This window comes from Arachis hypogaea, chromosome 6, assembly GCF_003086295.3.
Source record: "Arachis hypogaea cultivar Tifrunner chromosome 6, arahy.Tifrunner.gnm2.J5K5, whole genome shotgun sequence".
In the NCBI taxonomy this organism is placed as follows: Eukaryota; Viridiplantae; Streptophyta; class Magnoliopsida; order Fabales; family Fabaceae; genus Arachis; species Arachis hypogaea.
In genome coordinates this window covers 42,684,471-42,703,345 of record NC_092041.1, presented here as the reverse complement: position 1 = coordinate 42,703,345, position 18,875 = coordinate 42,684,471, and the positions used below count along the sequence as shown (strand labels likewise).

The following is an 18,875-nucleotide window of genomic DNA, read 5'->3' as shown; positions in this document are numbered from 1 at the left end:
TTCAGGAGCAGTCTCCACCCTCATGGACAGACAATCACAAACTGGCAGAAGGATAGATGCTAATCAAGAGGAATACATGTCAAATTTGAAAAATCAAGACGCAGCAATCTCAAAATTGGAAGCGAAAGTGGGGATTTTGTCCTAGCAAATCCCACTTCCCACACACATATTTCCCAGCGATATCATGACTAACCCAAAAGGGGAATGCAAAGCCATAACTCTAAGAAGTGGAAAGGTTGTAGAGGAAGGAACCCCAAGCAAAGATAATCATGAAGAGGTTGCATCAAAGCATGGGAACGAGGATGAAGGGGAGATCCCAGCTTCACCTCCACCAAAACCAGTCTTGAAGCCCTATGTGCCAAAGGCATCATACCCACAAAGACTGAGAAAAGATGGGAAGGATGGCCAGTTCTCTAAGCTCCTAGAGATCTTCAAGAGGCTCCAAATCAACATACCATTTTCTGAGGCATTAGAACAAATGCCACTCTATGCCAAGTTCTTAAAGGAGCTTATAACCAAAAAGAGGAACTGTGAGGCAAAAAAAAAAACCATAGTATTGATTGAGGAATACAGTGCCATCATACAGAAGAAGCTACCTCAAAAGCTGAAAGACCCAGGGAGTTTTCAAATCCCTTGCATCATAGGGGACATCACTATTGAGAAAGTTTTGTGTGATTTGGGAGCTAGCATAAATCTTATGTCCCTAACCATGATGAGAAGGATGAAGATTGAGGAAGCCAAGCTAACAACAATGGCACTCCAATTGGCTGACAGAACATTTAAGTTTCCACATGGGGTGGTGGAATACTTTCTAGTGAAAGTGGGGGAATTTATTTTCCCTGCTGATTTCGTTGTGCTGGACATGGAAGAAGAGGCCAACACGTCAATTATCCTAGGAAGACCATTTCTAGCTACTGCTAGAGCCATCATTGATGTGCAGAAAGGAGAACTAGTCTTGAGATTGCATGAAGAGAAAATGGTCTTCAACGTCTTTAAAACAATGAGTTACCCCAAAGAATCCATAGAAGAATGTATGCTGGTAGACACCATGGAATAGATAGTTCAAGAAGTCATGGAAGAAGAACAATGTGGAGAAAGCATTGAGCTGGAACAAGCACCAGATGGAGAACTACCACAAGCAACCATGAGGAACTCAATCATGCCAACTACCAGATACAACAAAGATGCAGAGTCACCAAAATTAGAGCTAAAAGCCTTACCACCCAGCTTGAAATATGCATATCTGGGTGCTAACAATACTCACCCAGTAATCATAAATTCATGTCTGAGTAAGGAACAAGAAGAGGAACTTATCCAAGTGCTGAGACAACACAAGGATGCCATAGGCTGGACACTTGCATATTTAAAGGAGATCAGTCCTTCAATGTGTATACATAAAATCTTACTTGAAGAGGATACCAAACCCTCAAGACAACATCAAAGGAGGCTAAACCCAACTATGAATGAAGTGGTTCAGAAAGAAGTGTTGTAATTGTGGTAAGCAGGGGTGATCTACCCCATCTCAGATAGCCCTTGGATAAGCCCGGTGCAAGTAGTCCCTAAGAAGGGAGGGATCACTGTTATGGCAAATGAGAAGAATGAATTGATACCCACAAGGACAGTGACCGGATGGCGTATGTGCATTGACTACCGGAAACTTAATGAAGCCACCCGAAAGGATCACTTTCCCCTACCCTTCATGGACTAGATTCTTGAAAGATTGGTAGGACATGAGTATTATTGCTTCCTCGATGGATATTCGGGCTACAATCAAATTGTTCTAAACCCCAAAGATCAGGAAAAAACTTTATTTACTTGTCCATATGGTGTCTTTGCTTATAGGAGAATGCCCTTTGGATTGTGCAATGCACCTGCAACATTCCAAATGTGCATGCTCTCCATTTTTTCAGATATGATTAAGAAGTTCATAGAAGTATTTATGGACGACTTCTCTGTGTTTGGGAACTCATATTCTGATTGCCTATACCATCTTGCTCTTGTGCTAAAAAGGTGTCAAGAAACCAACCTATTTTTAAATTGGGAGAAGTGCCATTTTATTGTGACTGAAGGGGTGGTTCTTTGTCACAAGATTTCAAAAGATGGCCTAGAAGTAGACAAGGCAAAAGTGGAAGTAATTGAAAAATTACCTCCACCTTGCAATGTCAAAGCAATCAGAAGCTTTTTGGGACACGCTGGGTTCTATAGGAGGTTTATCAAAGATTTTCAAAGATTGCAAAACCCCTTAGCAACCTACTTGTCTCAAATACTCCATTTATCTTTGATAGAGAATGCATGAGAACCTTTGATGAACTCAAAAAGAAACTCTCCTCTGCACCTATTATAGCACCACCAAGCTGGGATCTTCTCTTTGAACTAATGTGTGATGCATCTGATTTTGCTGTTGGTGTTGTTCTAGGACAGAGGAAAGACAAGCTAGTACATGTTATTTGCTATGCTAGCAAGGTCCTTAATGAGAATCAAAGGAACTATACCACCACAGAGAAAGAACTTTTAGCCATAGTTTTTGCTTTTGATAAGTTTAGATCATATCTCATTGGCTCAAAAGTAATTATGTTCACTGATCATGCAGCATTTAAATACTTGCTTACCAAACAAGAATCTAAGCCCATACTAATAAGGTGGATCCTGCTGCTCCAAGAATTTGATATTGAGATTAAAGATAAGAGCGGAGCAGAGAACAAGGTAGTTGACCACCTCTCAAGGATCCCACAAGAAGAAGAAATACAGCAAGTAGTAGTAAATGAAAGCTTTCCTGATGAACAATTGATGATGATTCGAGTAGCCCCTTGGTTTGAAAACATAGCTAACTTCAAGGCTGTTGGGGAGCTACCATCTAATATCAATAAGCACATGAGGAGGAAGCTAATCAAGGATGCAAAACACTACATCTAGGATGACCCCTATTTGTTCAAAAAGTGTGCTGATGGAGTCCTAAGAAGGTGTATATTCCATGAAGAAGGGCAAGAAGTATTATGGCAGTGCCATGGGTCAGCATATAGAGGTCACTTCACTGGAGAAAGGACAGCAGCAAAAGTGCTTCAATCCAGATTTTACTGGCCAACAATGTTTAAGGATGCCAAGGAAATAGTGTCAATGTGTGATGAATGTCAAAGAGCTAGTAATCTAACTAAGAGGAATGAGATGTCATAGCAATACATACTAGAGCTGGAGCTATTTGATGTATGGGGGATTGATTTCATGGGACCCTTCCCAACCTCCTACTCAAATAGCTACATATTGGTGGCTGTTGATTATGTCTCAAGGTGGGTAGAAGCCATAGCCACTGCAACAAATGACAACAAAGTTGTGATAAGCTTCTTGAGAAGGAATATCTTCAGCAAATTTAGAGTCCCCAAAGCTCTCATTAGTGATGGAGGGACACACTTCTGCAACAAACAACTCGAGACACTCCTTCTCAGATATGGAGTAAAGCACAAAGTGGCAACTCCATACCACCCACAGACCAACGGGCAAGCTGAAATCTCCAACAGAGAGCTAAAACAAATTCTTGAAAAAACTGTTGGAAGCTCAGTAAAGGACTAGTCTAAGAAGCTGCATGATGCACTGTGGGCCTACAGAACTTATAAGACTCCCATTGGGATGTCTCCATACCAATTGGTATATGGAAAAGCTTGTCACTTACCAGTTGAACTTGAGCATAGAGCATTTTGGGCTCTAAAAATGTTAAACTATGATGAGCAAGCTGCTAGAGAAAAGAGATTAATGCAACTCAATGAGCTGGAAGAGTTTAGAAATCAAGCATATGAGAATGCAAAAATCTACAAAGAGAACACAAAAAGGTGGCATGACCAAAAGATAGCAAGACGGGAGTTCACTGAAGGACAGAAGGTGTTACTCTACAACTCAAGACTCAAGTTCTTCCTTGGAAAACTTAAGTCTCGATGGTCAAGACCTTTTACCATACACAAAGTGTTTTCCTATGGTCATGTGGAGCTCATGGAGGACAAGACTCAGAGAACCTTTTCTATCAATGGTCATAGAATCAAACACTACTTGCGAGGCTCCTTGGAGGAGCAGAGAGTGAGCTACAAGCTTAGCTAAAGATGAAGGAATATCAAGCTAATGACAACAAAGAAGCGCTAGTTGGGAGGCACCCCAACACTTTATCCTTTTTTATTTAATTTCTTTTCTTAGAAGTAGTTTAAATTCTGTTGCTTTAGATAGTTTAATTTTTAGTAATTAGGATTTGTTTACAATTGTAGATTAGAAAGTTTGATATTAGCTTTGATAGCTAGATTTTCTTTACACTCTCTTATTTCTTTCTATTTGGGAATTGTAACTTGATGAATGCATAACTAATAATGAGTGAATGGGCTGAGAACTAGCTAAATTGCTAAGTTTAGTGTGGCCTCTCACCTACTTAATCTAGGCTTACAAACAATTAATGGTTTGATTTTGAAGAGTAAGCCTAGAGATTAAGTTTGGTGTGGCCACCACCAAGGATCACATAGCAGCCTAAGTCACCCAATTTGAAAGCACTTAATGCTTTGGGTAAAAACATGAACGTGGTTTAATGAGTTTAGAGGAATTGGAATCAAAAGAAAATGAAAAGATTGATGTATTCCACTCTTATGAACACATTAAATACACAATGATGAAACCAATTTATTAAGATGCCAAAGAATTAAGTTTGGTGTCCCAAAGGACACCCATCAGTTGCAATCCAATTCATTCTTGATAAGAAGGAATGTGAAGAGAGTCTTTTGTCATTACTAATGGGTTCAGTTTCAATTTCAGGAGAGAAGATGGGGCCCACATGGTAAACAACTCACAAAGCAAGGAAGTCAAAGTATACTTGCACTTTGGAACTCGACACACACAGAAAATACTGTGAGAAAAGAGTTGGCTCCTCTTCCCATGCTAGGTGCCACTCCCCAAAGTGGGAAAACATTTAACCCTTTTTGTTTCCCACCCTTCGAACCACACCATTCACCCATTATAAAAGCTTCACCCCCCATCTCCTCTCTCACTTCAACAACCCCCACACCCCTCACCTTCGCTTCTCTTTTCATCTTCTACTATCTCTCATCCCTTACTTTCTTCTTTTTTTTCTTGATTGGGACAATCAAGTCCTAAGTTTGGTGTTGGAGCAAAACTTTATTTTGCCTTCTCTTTCTTTTAATCCCCATTTTTTTATAACCTCAAGCATACTCTTCCAACCTAATGGCACCACCAAAAAGCTCAGCCTCAAAGAAAAGAAAAACCAAGGAACCAACCTCTGGATCCTCAAGCTCTTTTAATGACTACAAGTTCCTCTCCGCATTTAACCAAAATCAATTCTATGGTTGGGTGAGTGAGAGGGAAATCATTCCAAAAGTTGGGTTTCAACTAGGGAGGAATGAGCATATTGAAATCAACATTGAGATCGACAATAGGGGTTGGTCACTTCTATGTAACCCACCGAGGAAAGTGGTAGAAAGCTTGGTGAGGGAATTCTATGCCAACGCAGTGCCTCAACCAGGATAACACTATGGCTACATTAGCTATATAAGGGGGAAGTCCATTGACTACAGCCCCTCTAGCATAGAAAGAATGCTAATGGTGAAGAGGACAAGCTCCACTTGGAGCTTTGAAGAGAGAATGAAGCAGCAAGACCTTGGGTTTGAGGAGATCCTGAATAAAATTTGTGTGATGAATGTGCGTTGGATAAATGACAAGGATGGGATACCCAACCAATTGAGGAGAAGAGATTTGAGCCCCCAAGCTAGAGGGTGGCTAGAATTTGTGAAGAGGTCCCTAATCCCCATATCCAACACTTCAGAGGTGACCAAGGAAAGAGCTGTGCTCATCTACAGCATCATGAGAGGAGAAAATATCAACGTGAGGGAGATGATCACCAACAACATCAACAAAGTACTGAAAAGCACCAGTGACAACACAAGGTTGGCGTTCCCCAGCAAAGACAAGTTCATTGATGAAGTGCTTGTGAAGCAAGACAAGTTCATAACTACCAAAAAAATGGCTAAAGTGGTGGCTGTCCACCCACTCAACAGGGCTAGAGAACGAAGAGCTCATGCTCATGAACCACAACAACAACAAGAAGACGAAGAGGCAGAAGATCAACCTCACTTCTTGGCACTTTAACCACCACCACACTACCAATATCAGCAATTTCCAGAGGGATTCAAATGGGAGCAATTGCAAGGAGATGTACACCAAATGAAGGGAGACCTACACCACTTGAGGGAAGATGTCAATCAACTCAAGGAGACTCAGCAACAACAATGGAGCCAGGTCAACCAGAATATTCAACAACTCCAAGGGAAGTAGGACCATATGAGGAAGGAGCAGCAAGAACAATTTGACTGGGGAGAGATGCGAAGCGCACTGGACAAAATAGTAGAGCAAGGCAAGTGGCAACAGAGGAACTTGGCTGAATTCAGAAATCTCTATGATGCCAAGACCATATCCAGAAGGCAGTATGACATCAACACACAAGCAAAGCTGAATCACTTATGTAATGCTGTAGCTGCTCTAAACCCAGGATACCCAACCTTTATGCAAGGGATGGAAGAGCTAAGTGCAAGACAAGAGGAAATTCTAGCCAAACATAAGGAAGATGAGAAGGATTACATGATGAGGCTAGGATTTTGGAAGCCCAAGGACACCAAGGCTCAAGAAGGTTCTTCCAAGCCGGGTGAAGATGGCTCATCCCCTCCCAAGTAAAAGGACAAAGGGAAGGGGCCAATGAACTAAAGATGAAGCTGCTCAAGGTTGTTGAGTCCCATGGTTGACACTTTCCAATTTCTGATTCTATTTAAGCCTTTGCTTTATTTACTTCTTAAATAATCATGCTATGATATTTTATGTTTTATGCTTAGTTTTAATTCTTGTTTGAAGACTTTATGAGTTTTTTTTTACAAGAAAGAAAATGCCATGTATTTCAAGTCTTCATTTCAACTTAAAAAAAGGTAGAGCTTGTCTCCATAAGAGTTACTGTGAGTTGTGCAAAAATAATAAGAGAGACCAAGGCCAAGAGGGATCATCAAACAAAGTAAGAAACAAGAAACTAAGTGTAGAACCTTGGATGAATTAAAAAGAAAATGAGTCATGAGAGCAACTAGTACTAGAAGGTATAACAAAGGAAGACTAAGGGGGTGTTCCTTGAATATCCATAGAACCAAGAGGTAGTAAGCAATGAAGGCCCAAGGCTCTGAGCATCAACTACTGGGATAGAAAAAGAAACATTAAAAAGCTCAAAAAGAATTAAAGATCTTAGTAGATGCTTGTGGTGAAGATGTGTCAAGAAGAGACCTGGGCAAGTAAATTTTTAGGGGTGTCTCAACACCCAATACCCTAAAACCAACTGGTTTAGGAGTGCTAATTGAAAGCCTAATTAAAGGGTTGTCTTGAGACAAAACACTTAGAGTCGTGGTCAAGAAAGAAAAACAACCCTTACTACTTCAAGGTGACAATCAATAGAAGGGACCCCAGAAGCCTATACTTGAAGGAACCCTCAAGGATCCAAGAGCTTTCCATGATAATTAAAACATTCATACATGTGTTGGACACTTAGTTTTACTCTTAGTTGTATTGCAATCATTCGAAGCCTAGGCCTCAAGATATAAAGGTTTACTCACATTGATTTGCTTGGGACAAGCAAAGCTTAAGTTTGGTGTTGTGATGACTTGCATCATCTACCCCTCTTTCTTGCATAAAGAAGACCATAAAAGAGCATAAATCTCATTTGATTAGTATAATCCATGCATTATTTGATGAATATTATGGTACACTACTTTGAGATGAGTTGTGCTGAATTTCAGGTGAAAAAGGCATAAAAAATGGGTAGAAGACAAACAAGAAGCTAGGCGTGTGAAACTGGCGTGCCACTTGGAGCAAATGCCACAAAAATGCACTGGTGTGGCATGCCAGGAGCAAGGCATGGCACGCCAATGCTAAAGTCCAGAGAAGAAGTCCAAGCATGCATATGGGCGTGGCACGCCAGGGACTGGGCGTGACACGCTAGTACAAAATTCCAAAAAGCAAAATGGAGGACACTGGTGCATGAAATTGTGATCATCAATGGCGCCATCAACATGGTACGCTCAATTGCAATCTCAACTATTTATCACAACTTCGCACAACTAACCAGCAAGTGCACTGGGTCGTCCAATTAATAAACCTTACGCGAGTAAGGGTCGATCCCACGGAGATTGTTGGTATGAAGCAAGCTATGGTCACCTTGTAAATCTTAGTCAGGCAGATTCAAATGGTTATGGATGATATACGAATAAGGCATAAAGATAGAGATAGAGATACTTATGTAATTCATTGGTGAGAACTTCAGATAAGCGTATGGAGATGCTTTGTCCCTTCTGTCTCTCTACTTTCCTACTGTCTTCATCCAATCCTTCTTACTCCTTTCCATGGCAAGCTGTATGTTGGGCATCACCATTGTCAGTGGCTACAATCCCGTCCTCTCAGTGAAAATGTTCAACGCACCCTGTCACGGCACGGCTAATCATCTGTCGGTTCTCAATCAGGTGGAATAGAATCCATTGATTCTTTTGTGTCTGTCACTAACGCCCAGCCTTCAGGAGTTTGAAGCTCGTCACAGTCATTCAATCATTGAATCCTACTCAATACCACAGACAAGGTTTAGACCTTCCGGATTCTCTTGAATGCCGCCATCAATTCTAGCTTATACCACGAAGATTCCAATTAAGGGATCCAAGAGATAAACATTCAAGCCTTGCTTGCTTGTAGAACAGAAGTGGTTCTCAGGCACTCATTCATAAGTGAGAATGATGATGAGTGTCACATAATCATCACATTCATCATGTTCTTGGGTGCAAATGAATATCTTAGAACAAGAATAAGCTGAATTGAATAGAAGAACAATAGTAATTGCATTAATACTCAAGGTACAGCAGAGCTCCACACCTTAATCTATGGTGTGTAGAAACTCCACCGTTGAAAATACATAAGTGATAAAAGTGATCATTGGCTTTGGCCCCAGGGAGGGAACCAGAAGAACCAAGATGAAAATACATTAGTAAAAGGTCCTATTTGTAGAGAACTAGTAGCCTAGGGTTTACAGAAATGAGTAAATTACATAAAAATCCACTTCTGGGCTCACTTGGTGTGTGCTTGGGCTGAGCATTGAAGCTTTCATGTGTATAGACTTTTCTTGGAGTTAAACGCCAGCTTTTGTGCCAGTTTGAGCGTTTAACTCCCATTCTTGTGCCAGTTCCGGCGTTTAACGCTGGGCAGTTTTGTGCTGATTTTGAACGCCAGTTTGGGCCATCAAATCTCGGGCAAAGTATGGACTTTTATACATTGCTGGAAAGCCCAGGATGTCTACTTTCCAACGCCGTTGAGAGCGCGCCAATTGGGCTTCTGTAGCTCGAGAAAATCTACTTCGAGTGCAGGAAGGTCAGAATCCAACAGCATCTACAGTCCTTTTCAGCCTCTGAATCAGATTTTTGCTCAGGTTCCTCAATTTCAGCCAGAAAATACCTGAAATCATAGAAAAACACACAAACTCATAGTAAAGTCCAGAAAAGTAAATTTTAACTAAAAACTAATAAAAATATAATAAAAACTAACTAAAACATACTAAAAACATACTAAAAACAATGCAAAAAAGCGTATAAATTATCCGCTCATCACAACACCAAACTTAAATTGTTGCTTGTCCCCAAGCAATTGAAAATCAAATAAGATAAAAAGAAGAGAATATGCAATGAATTCCAAAAACATCTATGAAGATCAGTATTAATTAGATGAGCGGGGCTTTTAGCTTTTTGCCTCTGAACAATTTTGGCATCTCACTCTATCCTTTGAAATTTAGAATGATTGGCTTCTATAGGAACTCAGAATCTAGATAGTGTTATTGATTCTCCTAGTTAAGTATGATGATTCTTGAACACAGCTACTCTATGAGTCTTGGCCGTGGCCCAAAGCACGCTGTCTTCCAGTATTACCACCGGATACATACATGCCATAGACACATAACTGGGTGAACCTTTTCATATTGTGATTCAGCTTTGCTAGAGTCCCCAATTAGAGGTGTCCAGGGTTCTTAAGCACACTCTTTTTGCCTTGGATCAAAACTTTATTCTTTTTCTCTCTTTTTTTTTCGTTTTTCTCCCCTTTTTTTTCTTTTTTTTTGTGTATTCACTGCTTTTTCTTGCTTCAAGAATCATTTTTATGATTTTTCAGATCCTCAGTAACATGTCTTCTTTTTCATCATTCTTTCAAGAGCCAACATTCATGAACAACAAATTCAAAAGACATATGCACTATTCAAGCATACATTCAGAAAACAAAAGTATTGCCACCACATCAATATAATTAATCTGTTATAAAATTCAAAATTCATGCAATTCTTCTCTTTTTCAATTAAGAACATTTTTCATTTAAGAAAGGTGATGGATTCATAGGACATTCATAACTTTAAGGCATAGACACTAAGACACTAATGATCATAAGACACAAACATGGATAAACATAAGCATAATTTTCGAAAAACAGGAAAATAAAGAACAAGGAAGTTAAAGAACGGGTCCACCTTAGTGATGGTGGCTTGTTCTTCCTCTTGAAGATCTTATGGAGTGCTTGAGCTCCTCAATGTCTCTTCCATGTCTTTGTTGCTCCTCTCTCATAATTCTTTGATCTTCTCTAATTTCATGGAGGATGATGGAATGTTCTTGGTGCTCCACCCTTAGTTGTCCCATGTTGGAACTCAATTCTCCTAGGGAGGTGTTGATTTACTCCCAATAGTTTTGTGGAGGAAAGTGCATCCCTTGAGGCATCTCAGGGATTTCATGATGAATGGGATCTCTTGTTTTCTCCATCCTTTTCTTAGTGATGGGCTTGTCCTCATCAATGAGGATGTCTCCTTCTATGTCAACTCCAACTGAATAACAGAGGTGACAAATGAGATGAGGAAAGGCTAACCTTGCCAAGGTAGAGGACTTGTCCGCCACCTTATAAAGTTCTTGGGCTATAACCTCATGAACTTCTACTTCTTCTCCAATCATGATGCTATGAATCATGATGGCCCGGTCTATAGTAACTTCGGACCGGTTGCTAGTGGGAATGATTGAGCGTTGGATAAACTCCAACCATCCCCTAGCCACGGGCTTGAGGTCATGCCTTCTTAGTTGAACCGGCTTCCCTCTTGAATCTCTCTTCCATTGAGCGCCCTCTTCACAAATTTCTATGAGGACTTGGTCCAACCTTTGATCAAAGTTGACCCTTCTAGTGTAAGGGTGTTCATCTCCTTGCATCATGGGCAAGTTGAATGCCAACCTTACATTTTTCGGACTAAAATATAAGCATTTCCCCCGAACCATTGTAAGCCAATTCTTTGGGTTCGGGTTCACACTTTGATCATGGCTCTTGGTGATCCATGCATTGGCATAGAACTCTTGAACCATTAAGATTTCGACTTGTTGAATGGGGTTGGTAAGAACTTCCCAACCTCTTCTTCGAATCTCATGTCGGATCTCCGGGTATTCACTCTTTTTGAGTTTAAAAGGGACCTCGGGGATCACCTCCTTCAAGGCCACAACTTCATAGAAGTGGTCTTGATGCACCCTTGAGATGAATCTCTCCATCTCCCATGACTCGGAGGTATAAGCTTTTGCTTTCCCTTTCCTCTTTCGAGAGGTTTCTCCGGCCTTGGATGCCATAAATGGTTATGGAAAAACAAAAAGCAATGCTTTTACCACACCAAACTTAAAAGGTTTGCTCGTCCTCGAGCAAAACAAGAAAGAAGAGAGTAGAAGAAGAAGAAATGAAGGAGATGGAGATGGCTTTGTGGTTTGGCCAAAGGGAGAGAAGTAGTGTTTAGGTTGTGTGAAAATGAGGTGGTAAAGATGGGTTTATATAGGAGTAGAGAGAGGGGTAAGGTTCGGCTATGTGAGGGTGGGTTTGGGAGGGAAAGTGGTTTGAATTTGAATGGTGAGGTAGGTGGGTTTTATGAAGGATGGATGTGAGTGGTAAAGAGAAAGATGGGATTTGATAGGTGAGGGGTTTTTGGGAAAGAGTGGTTGAGGTGATTTGTGAATGGGTGAAGAAGAAGAGAGAAGGTGGTGGGGTAGGTGGGGATCCTATTGGGTCCACAGATCCTGAGGTGTCAAGGAAAAGTCATCCCTGCACCAAGTGGCGAGCAAAAATGCTCTCTATGCCAATTCTGGCGTTAAACGCCAGGCTGGTGCCCATTTCTGGCGTTTAACGCCAGCTTCTTGCCCTTTCCTGACGTTTAACGCCAGTCTGGTGCCCCTTTCTGGCGTTAAACGCCCAGAATGGTGCCAGACTGGGCGTTAAACGCCCATTTGCTGCCCTTACTGGCGTTTAAATGCCAGCAAGGTCTTCCTCTAGGGTGTGCTATTTTTCTTTCTGTTTTTCATTCTGTTTTTGCGTTTTTAATTGATTTTGTGACTTCCCATGATCATCAACCTACAGAAAACATAAAATAACAAAGGAAAATTAGATAAATATAACATTGGGTTACCTCCCAACAAGCGCTTCTTTAATGTCAGTAGCTTGACAGTGGGCTCTCATGGAACCTCACAGATACTCAAAGCAATGTTGGAATCTCCCAACACCAAACATAGAGTTTGAATGTGGGGGTTCAACACCAAACTTAGAATTTGGTTGTGGCCTCCCAACACCAAACTTAGAGTTTGACTGTGGGGGCTCTGTTTGACTCTGTTTTGAGAGAAGCTCTTCATGCTTCCTCTCCATGGTGACAGAGGGATATCCTTGAGCCTTAAACACAAAGGATTCTTCATTCACTAGAATGATCAATTCTCCTCTGTCCACATCAATCACAGCCTTTGCTATGGCTAGGAAGGGTCTGCCAAGGATGATGGATTCATTCATGCACTTCCCAGTTTCTAGGACTATGAAATCAGCAGGGATGTAATGGTCTTCAATCTTTACCAGAACATCCTCTACAAGCCCATAAGCTTGTTTTCTTGAATTGTCTGCCATCTCTAGTGAGATTCTTGTAGCTTGTACCTCAAAGATCCCTAGCTTCTCCATTACAGAGAGAGGCATGAGGTTTACACTTGACCCTAGGTCACACAAGGCCTTCTTGAAGGTCATGGTGCCTATGGCACAAGGTATTGAGAACTTCCCAGGATCTTGTCTCTTTTGAGGTAGTTTCTGCCTAGACAAGTCATCCAATTCTTTGGTGAGCAAAGGGGGTTCATCCTCCCTAGTCTCATTACCAAATAACTTGTCATTTAGCTTCATGATTGCTCCAAGGTATTTAGCAACTTGCTCTTCAGTGACATACTCATCCTCTTCAAAGGAAGAATACTCATCAGAGCTCATGAATGGCAGAAGTAAATCCAATGGAATCTCTATGATCTCTGTGTGAGCCTCAAATTCCCATTGTTCCTCATTAGGGAACTCATTGGAGGCCAGTAGACGTCCATTGAGGTCTTCCTCAGTGGCGATCACTGCCTCTTCCTCCTCTCCAAGTTCGGCCATGTGGGTCATGTTAATGGCCTTGCATTCTCCTTTTGGATTCTCTTTTGTATTACTTGGAAGGGTACTAGGAGGGAGTTCAGTAATTTTCTTGCTCAACTATCCCACTTGTGCCTCCAAGTTTCTAATGGAGGACCTTGTTTCAGTCATGAAACTTTGAGTGGTTTTGATTAGATCAGAGACCATGGTTTCTAAGTCAGAGTTGCTCTGCTTAGAATTCTTTGTCTGTTGCTAAGAAGATGATGGAAAAAGCTTGCCATTGCTAAACTTGTTTCTTCCACCATTATTGTTGTTGAAACCTTGTTGAGGTCTCTGTTGATCCTTCCATGAGAGATTTGGATTATTCCTCCATGAAGGATTATAGGTGTTTCCATAGGATTCTCCCATGTAATTCACCTCTTCTATTGAAGGATTCTCAGGATCATAAGCTTCTTCTTCAGATGAAGTGTCCTTAGTACTGCCTGGTACTGCTTGCATTCCAGACAGACTTTGAGAAATCATATTGACTTGTTGAGTCAATATTTTGTTTTGAGCCAATATGGCATTCAGAGTATCAATCTCAAGAACTCCTTTCTTCTGATTTGTCCCATTGTTCACAGGATTCCTTTCAGAAGTGTACATGAATTGGTTATTTGCAACCATTTCAATTAGTTCTTGAGCTTCTGCAGGCATTTTCTTCAGATGAAGAGATCCTCCAGCAGAGCTATCCAAAGACATCTTGGACAGTTCAGACAGACCATCATAAAAGATACCTATGATGCTCCATTCAGAAAGCATGTCAGAAGGGCACTTTCTGATCAATTATTTGTATCTTTCCCAAGCTTCATAGAGGGATTCACCTTCCTTCTATCTGAAGGTTTGGACTTCCACTCTAAGCTTACTCAATTTTTTAGGTGGAAAGAACTTTGCCAAGAAGGCATTGACTAGCTTTTCCCAAGAGTTCAGGCTTTCTTTAGGTTGTGAGTCCAACCATATCCTAGCTCTGTCTCTTACAGCAAAAGGGAATAGCATAAGTCTGTAGACCTCAGGGTCAACCCCATTAGTCTTGACAGTGTCACAGATTTACAAGAATTCAGCTAAAAACTGATGAGGATCTTCCAATGGAAGTCCATGGAACTTGCAATTCTGTTGCATCAGAGAAACTAATTGAGGCGTAAGCTCAAAGTTGTTTGCTCCAATGGCAGGGATAGAGATGCTTCTCCCATAGAAGTCGGGAGTAGGTGCAGTAAAGTCACCCAGCACCTTCCTTGCATTGTTGGCATTGTTGTTGTTTCCGGCTGCCATGTCTTCTTCTTGTTTGAAGATTTCTGTTAGGTCCTCTATAGAGAGTTGTGCCTTAGCTTCTCTTAGCTTTCGCTTCAAGGTTCTTTCAGGTTCAGGGTCAACCTCAACAATAATGCTTTTGTCTTTGCTCCTGCTCATATGAAAGAGAAGAAAACAGGAAAATATGGAATCCTCTATGTCACAGTATAGAGTTTCCTTGAGGTGTCAGAGGAAAAGAAAAATGAAAGGAAGAGGTAGAAAATTCGAACTTATCAAGGAAAGACGGAGTTTGAATTGTGCATTGAGGAGTAGTGTTAGTCCATAAATAGAAGGATGTGAGAAGAGGGGAAGAAATAAAATAAAAAGATTTTAAAAACATTTTGAAAAAATACTAATTGATTTTCGAAAACTTAAGAGTGGAAAAAGAAATCAAGTGATTTTTGAAAAAGATTTTGAAATTAGAAAGTAAAAAGATATGATTGAAAACTATTTTGAAAAAGATGTGAGAAAATTATATCATTGAAAAGATATAGTTTTAAAAAGATATGATTGAGAAGATATGATTTGAAAAACAATTTAAAAAGATTTGATTTTAAAAATTAATGACTTGGCTAACAAGAAAAGATATGATTCAAACATTAAACCTTTCTCAACAGAAAAGGCAACATACTTGAAATGTTGAATCAAATCATTAATTGTTAGCAAGTATTTTTGAAAATGGAAAGAAATTGATTTTGAAAACATATGATTGAAAAGATATGATTTGAAAAAGATTTGATTTTGAAAAATTTTGAAAACCTGAAAAAAAATATTTGAATTAAAAACAGAATCTTCCCTCTTGTGCCATCCTGGCGTTAAACGCCCAGAATGGTATCCATTCTGGCGTTTAGCGCCCAAAACACTACCCTTTTGAGAGTTAAACGCCCAGCCAGGCACCCTGGCTGGCGTTTAAACGCCAGTTTTCCTTCTTCACTGGGTGTTTTGAACGCCCAACCTTTTTCTGTGTAATTCCTCTGTTGTATGTTCTGAATCTTCAATTCTCTGTATTTTTGACTTGAAAAGACATAAATTAAAAATTTTTTTGGATTTTTAATAATCAAAATGTAACTAAAATCAAATAACAATGCATGCAAGACACCAAACTTAGCAGTTTGTATACCATTGACACTAACAAAATGAGAATGCATATGAAAAACAACAAAACACTCGAGACAAGAGAATTTAAAGATCAAAACAAGGAAATCATCAAGAACAACTTGAAGATTAATGAAGACACATGCATGAATGCAAGAAGAATAGAAACATGCAATTGACACCAAACTTAAAATGAGATACTAGACTCAACAAGAAACATAAAATATTTTTTTATTTTTATGCTTTTGTAATATTTTTGGATTTTTCGAAAATTAAGTGGAAAAGAAAGTAAAGATATCAAAATTCTTAATGAGAATTCCAGGAATCATGCAATGTTAGTCTAAAGCTTCAGTCTAAAGGAATTAGACATGGCTAGCCAAGCTTCAGCAGGACATTGCATTCAATAGTTAAATTGATGAGAATCAATCAGCTTTGGTGATGATAAGAACATCACCTTGAAAAACTAGAATTCATTCTTAAGAACTCTGAAGAAAAATACCTAATCTAAGCAACAAGATGAACCGTCAGTTGTCCAAACTCAACAATCCCCGACAACGGCGCCAAAAACTTGGTGCTGTTGCCGGATCAAAACTTGGCACTGTTATTGCAGGGAAGAAATGTGAAACTGTAGTTAGGACATTTAATTCCCTGGCAACGGCGCCAAAAACTTGGTGCACGAAATTGTGATCATCAATGGCGCCATCAACATGGTACGCTCAATTGCAATCTCAACTATTTATCACAACTTCGCACAACTAACCAGCAAGTGCACTGGGTCGTCCAAGTAATAAACCTTACGCGAGTAAGGGTCGATCCCACGGAGATTGTTGGTATGAAGCAAGCTATGGTCACCTTGTAAATCTTAGTCAGGCAGATTCAAATGGTTATGGATGATATACGAATAAGGCATAAAGATAGAGATAGAGATACTTATGTAATTCATTGGTGAGAACTTCAGATAAGCATATGGAGATGCTTTGTCCCTTCCGTCTCTCTACTTTCCTACTGTCTTCATCCAATCCTTCTTACTCCTTTCCATGGCAAGCTGTATGTTGGGCATCACCGTTGTCAGTGGCTACAATCCCGTCCTCTCAGTGAAAATGTTCAACGCACCCTGTCACGGCACAGCTAATCATCTGTCGGTTCTCAATCAGGTTGGAATAGAATCCATTGATTCTTTTGTGTCTGTCACTAACGCCCAGCCTTCAGGAGTTTGAAGCTCGTCACAGTCATTCAATCATTGAATCCTACTCAGAATACCACAGACAAGGTTTAGACCTTCCGGATTCTCTTGAATGCCGCCATCAATTCTAGCTTATACCATGAAGATTGTGATTAAGGGATCCAAGAGATAAACATTCAAGCCTTGTTTGCTTGTAGAACAGAAGTGGTTGTCAGGCACTCATTCATAAGTGAGAATGATGATGAGTGTCACATAATCATCACATTCATCATGTTCTTGCGTGCAAATGAATATCTTAGAACAAGAATAAGCTGAATTGAATAGAAGAACAATAGTAATTGCATTAATACTCGAGGTACAGCATAGCTCCACACCTTAATCTATGGTGTGTAGAAACTCCACCATTTAAAATACATAAGTGATAATAGTGATCATTGGCTTCGGCCCCAGAGAGTGAACCAGAAGAACCAAGATGAAAATACAATAGTAAAAGGTCCTATTTGTAGAGAAATAGTAGCCTAGGGTTTACAGAAATGAGTAAATTACATAAAAATCCACTTCCGGGCTCACTTGGTGTGTGCTTGGGCTGAGCATTGAAGCTTTCATGTGTAGAGACTTTTCTTGGAGTTAAACGCCAGCTTTTGTGCCAGTTTGGGCGTTTAACTCCCATTCTTGTGCCAGTTCTAGCGATTAACGCCGGGCACTTTTGAGCTGATTTGGAACGCCAGTTTGGGCCATCAAATCTCGGGCAAAGTATAGACTATTATACATTGCTGGAAAGCCCAGGATGTCTACTTTCCAACGCCGTTGAGAGCGCGCCAATTGGGTTTTTGTAGCTTCAGAAAATGCAATTCGAGTGCAGGGAGGTCAGAATCCAACAGCATCTACAGTCCTTTTCAGCCTCTGAATCAGATTTTTGCTCAGGTCCCTCAATTTCAGCAGCAGAAAATACCTGAAATCACAGAAAAACATACAAACTCATATTAAAGTCCAGAAAAGTGAATTTTAACTAAAAACTAATAAAAATATAATAAAAACTAACTAAAACATACTAAAAACATACTAAAAACAATGCCAAAAAGCGTATAAATTATCCGCTCATCAGACACAAAAGGGGCGTGGCACGCCAGGTTGGGCATGGCACGCTTGACCCATCAACTACTATGGGCATGCCACTTGAGCAAAGGGGCGTGGCACGCCAACTGATGCCAGGGCATCTAGGCCAGTTTCACTGACCTTTTTTTTACTATTTTAGGGTAGTTTCATGCATTTTCTTAGGAAATAAGCAAGTTTTGGGTAGAAGAACACTTACATCTTGATTTAGACAAATATTGTGAATTTTACATTATTTCATGAGAATTATGCAGGGAATGAATGTTAAATTGGATAATGCATGATTTCATGACTTGGATTAGAGCTTTGATGCATTTTATTTGTGTAATTTCAAGACAAAGGAAGCAAGGAAGAGCCACGTTAGCATCCACATTAACCTAGTTAACATAGGTACTAACGTGGAATAGGGATAAGCTTGCAGCGTTAATGAGAAAAGTGAACACCAGTAACGCCCTCGAAGCCATCATGAACCACGTTAATTGCCACGTTAACTACATTAACATGGTAGTCAACGTGGAGACAAAAAACGACTCCAACGTTAGTGGTAATTGTGATCACCACTAATGCTCCAAGATGTGGCAATGAACCACGTTTAGAGCCACGTTAACTAAGTTAACGTGGACTCTAACGTGGAAGAGAGGGACAATGCCAACGTTAGTGACACTCACCTTTGTCATTAACGTTGGATCAAGCT

The 18,875-nt window shown here is 40.2% G+C and overlaps 1 non-coding gene across 1 annotated transcript; it reads left to right on the top strand.

The window, feature by feature from the left end:
- Positions 1–14,259: 14,259 nt before the first annotated feature.
- LOC112700350 (small nucleolar RNA R71) lies at positions 14,260–14,367 on the top strand. Its single transcript, XR_003153258.1, has one exon. It is a non-coding gene; the product is annotated as a small nucleolar RNA R71 (small nucleolar RNA).
- The last annotated feature ends 4,508 nt before the right edge of the window (positions 14,368–18,875 follow it).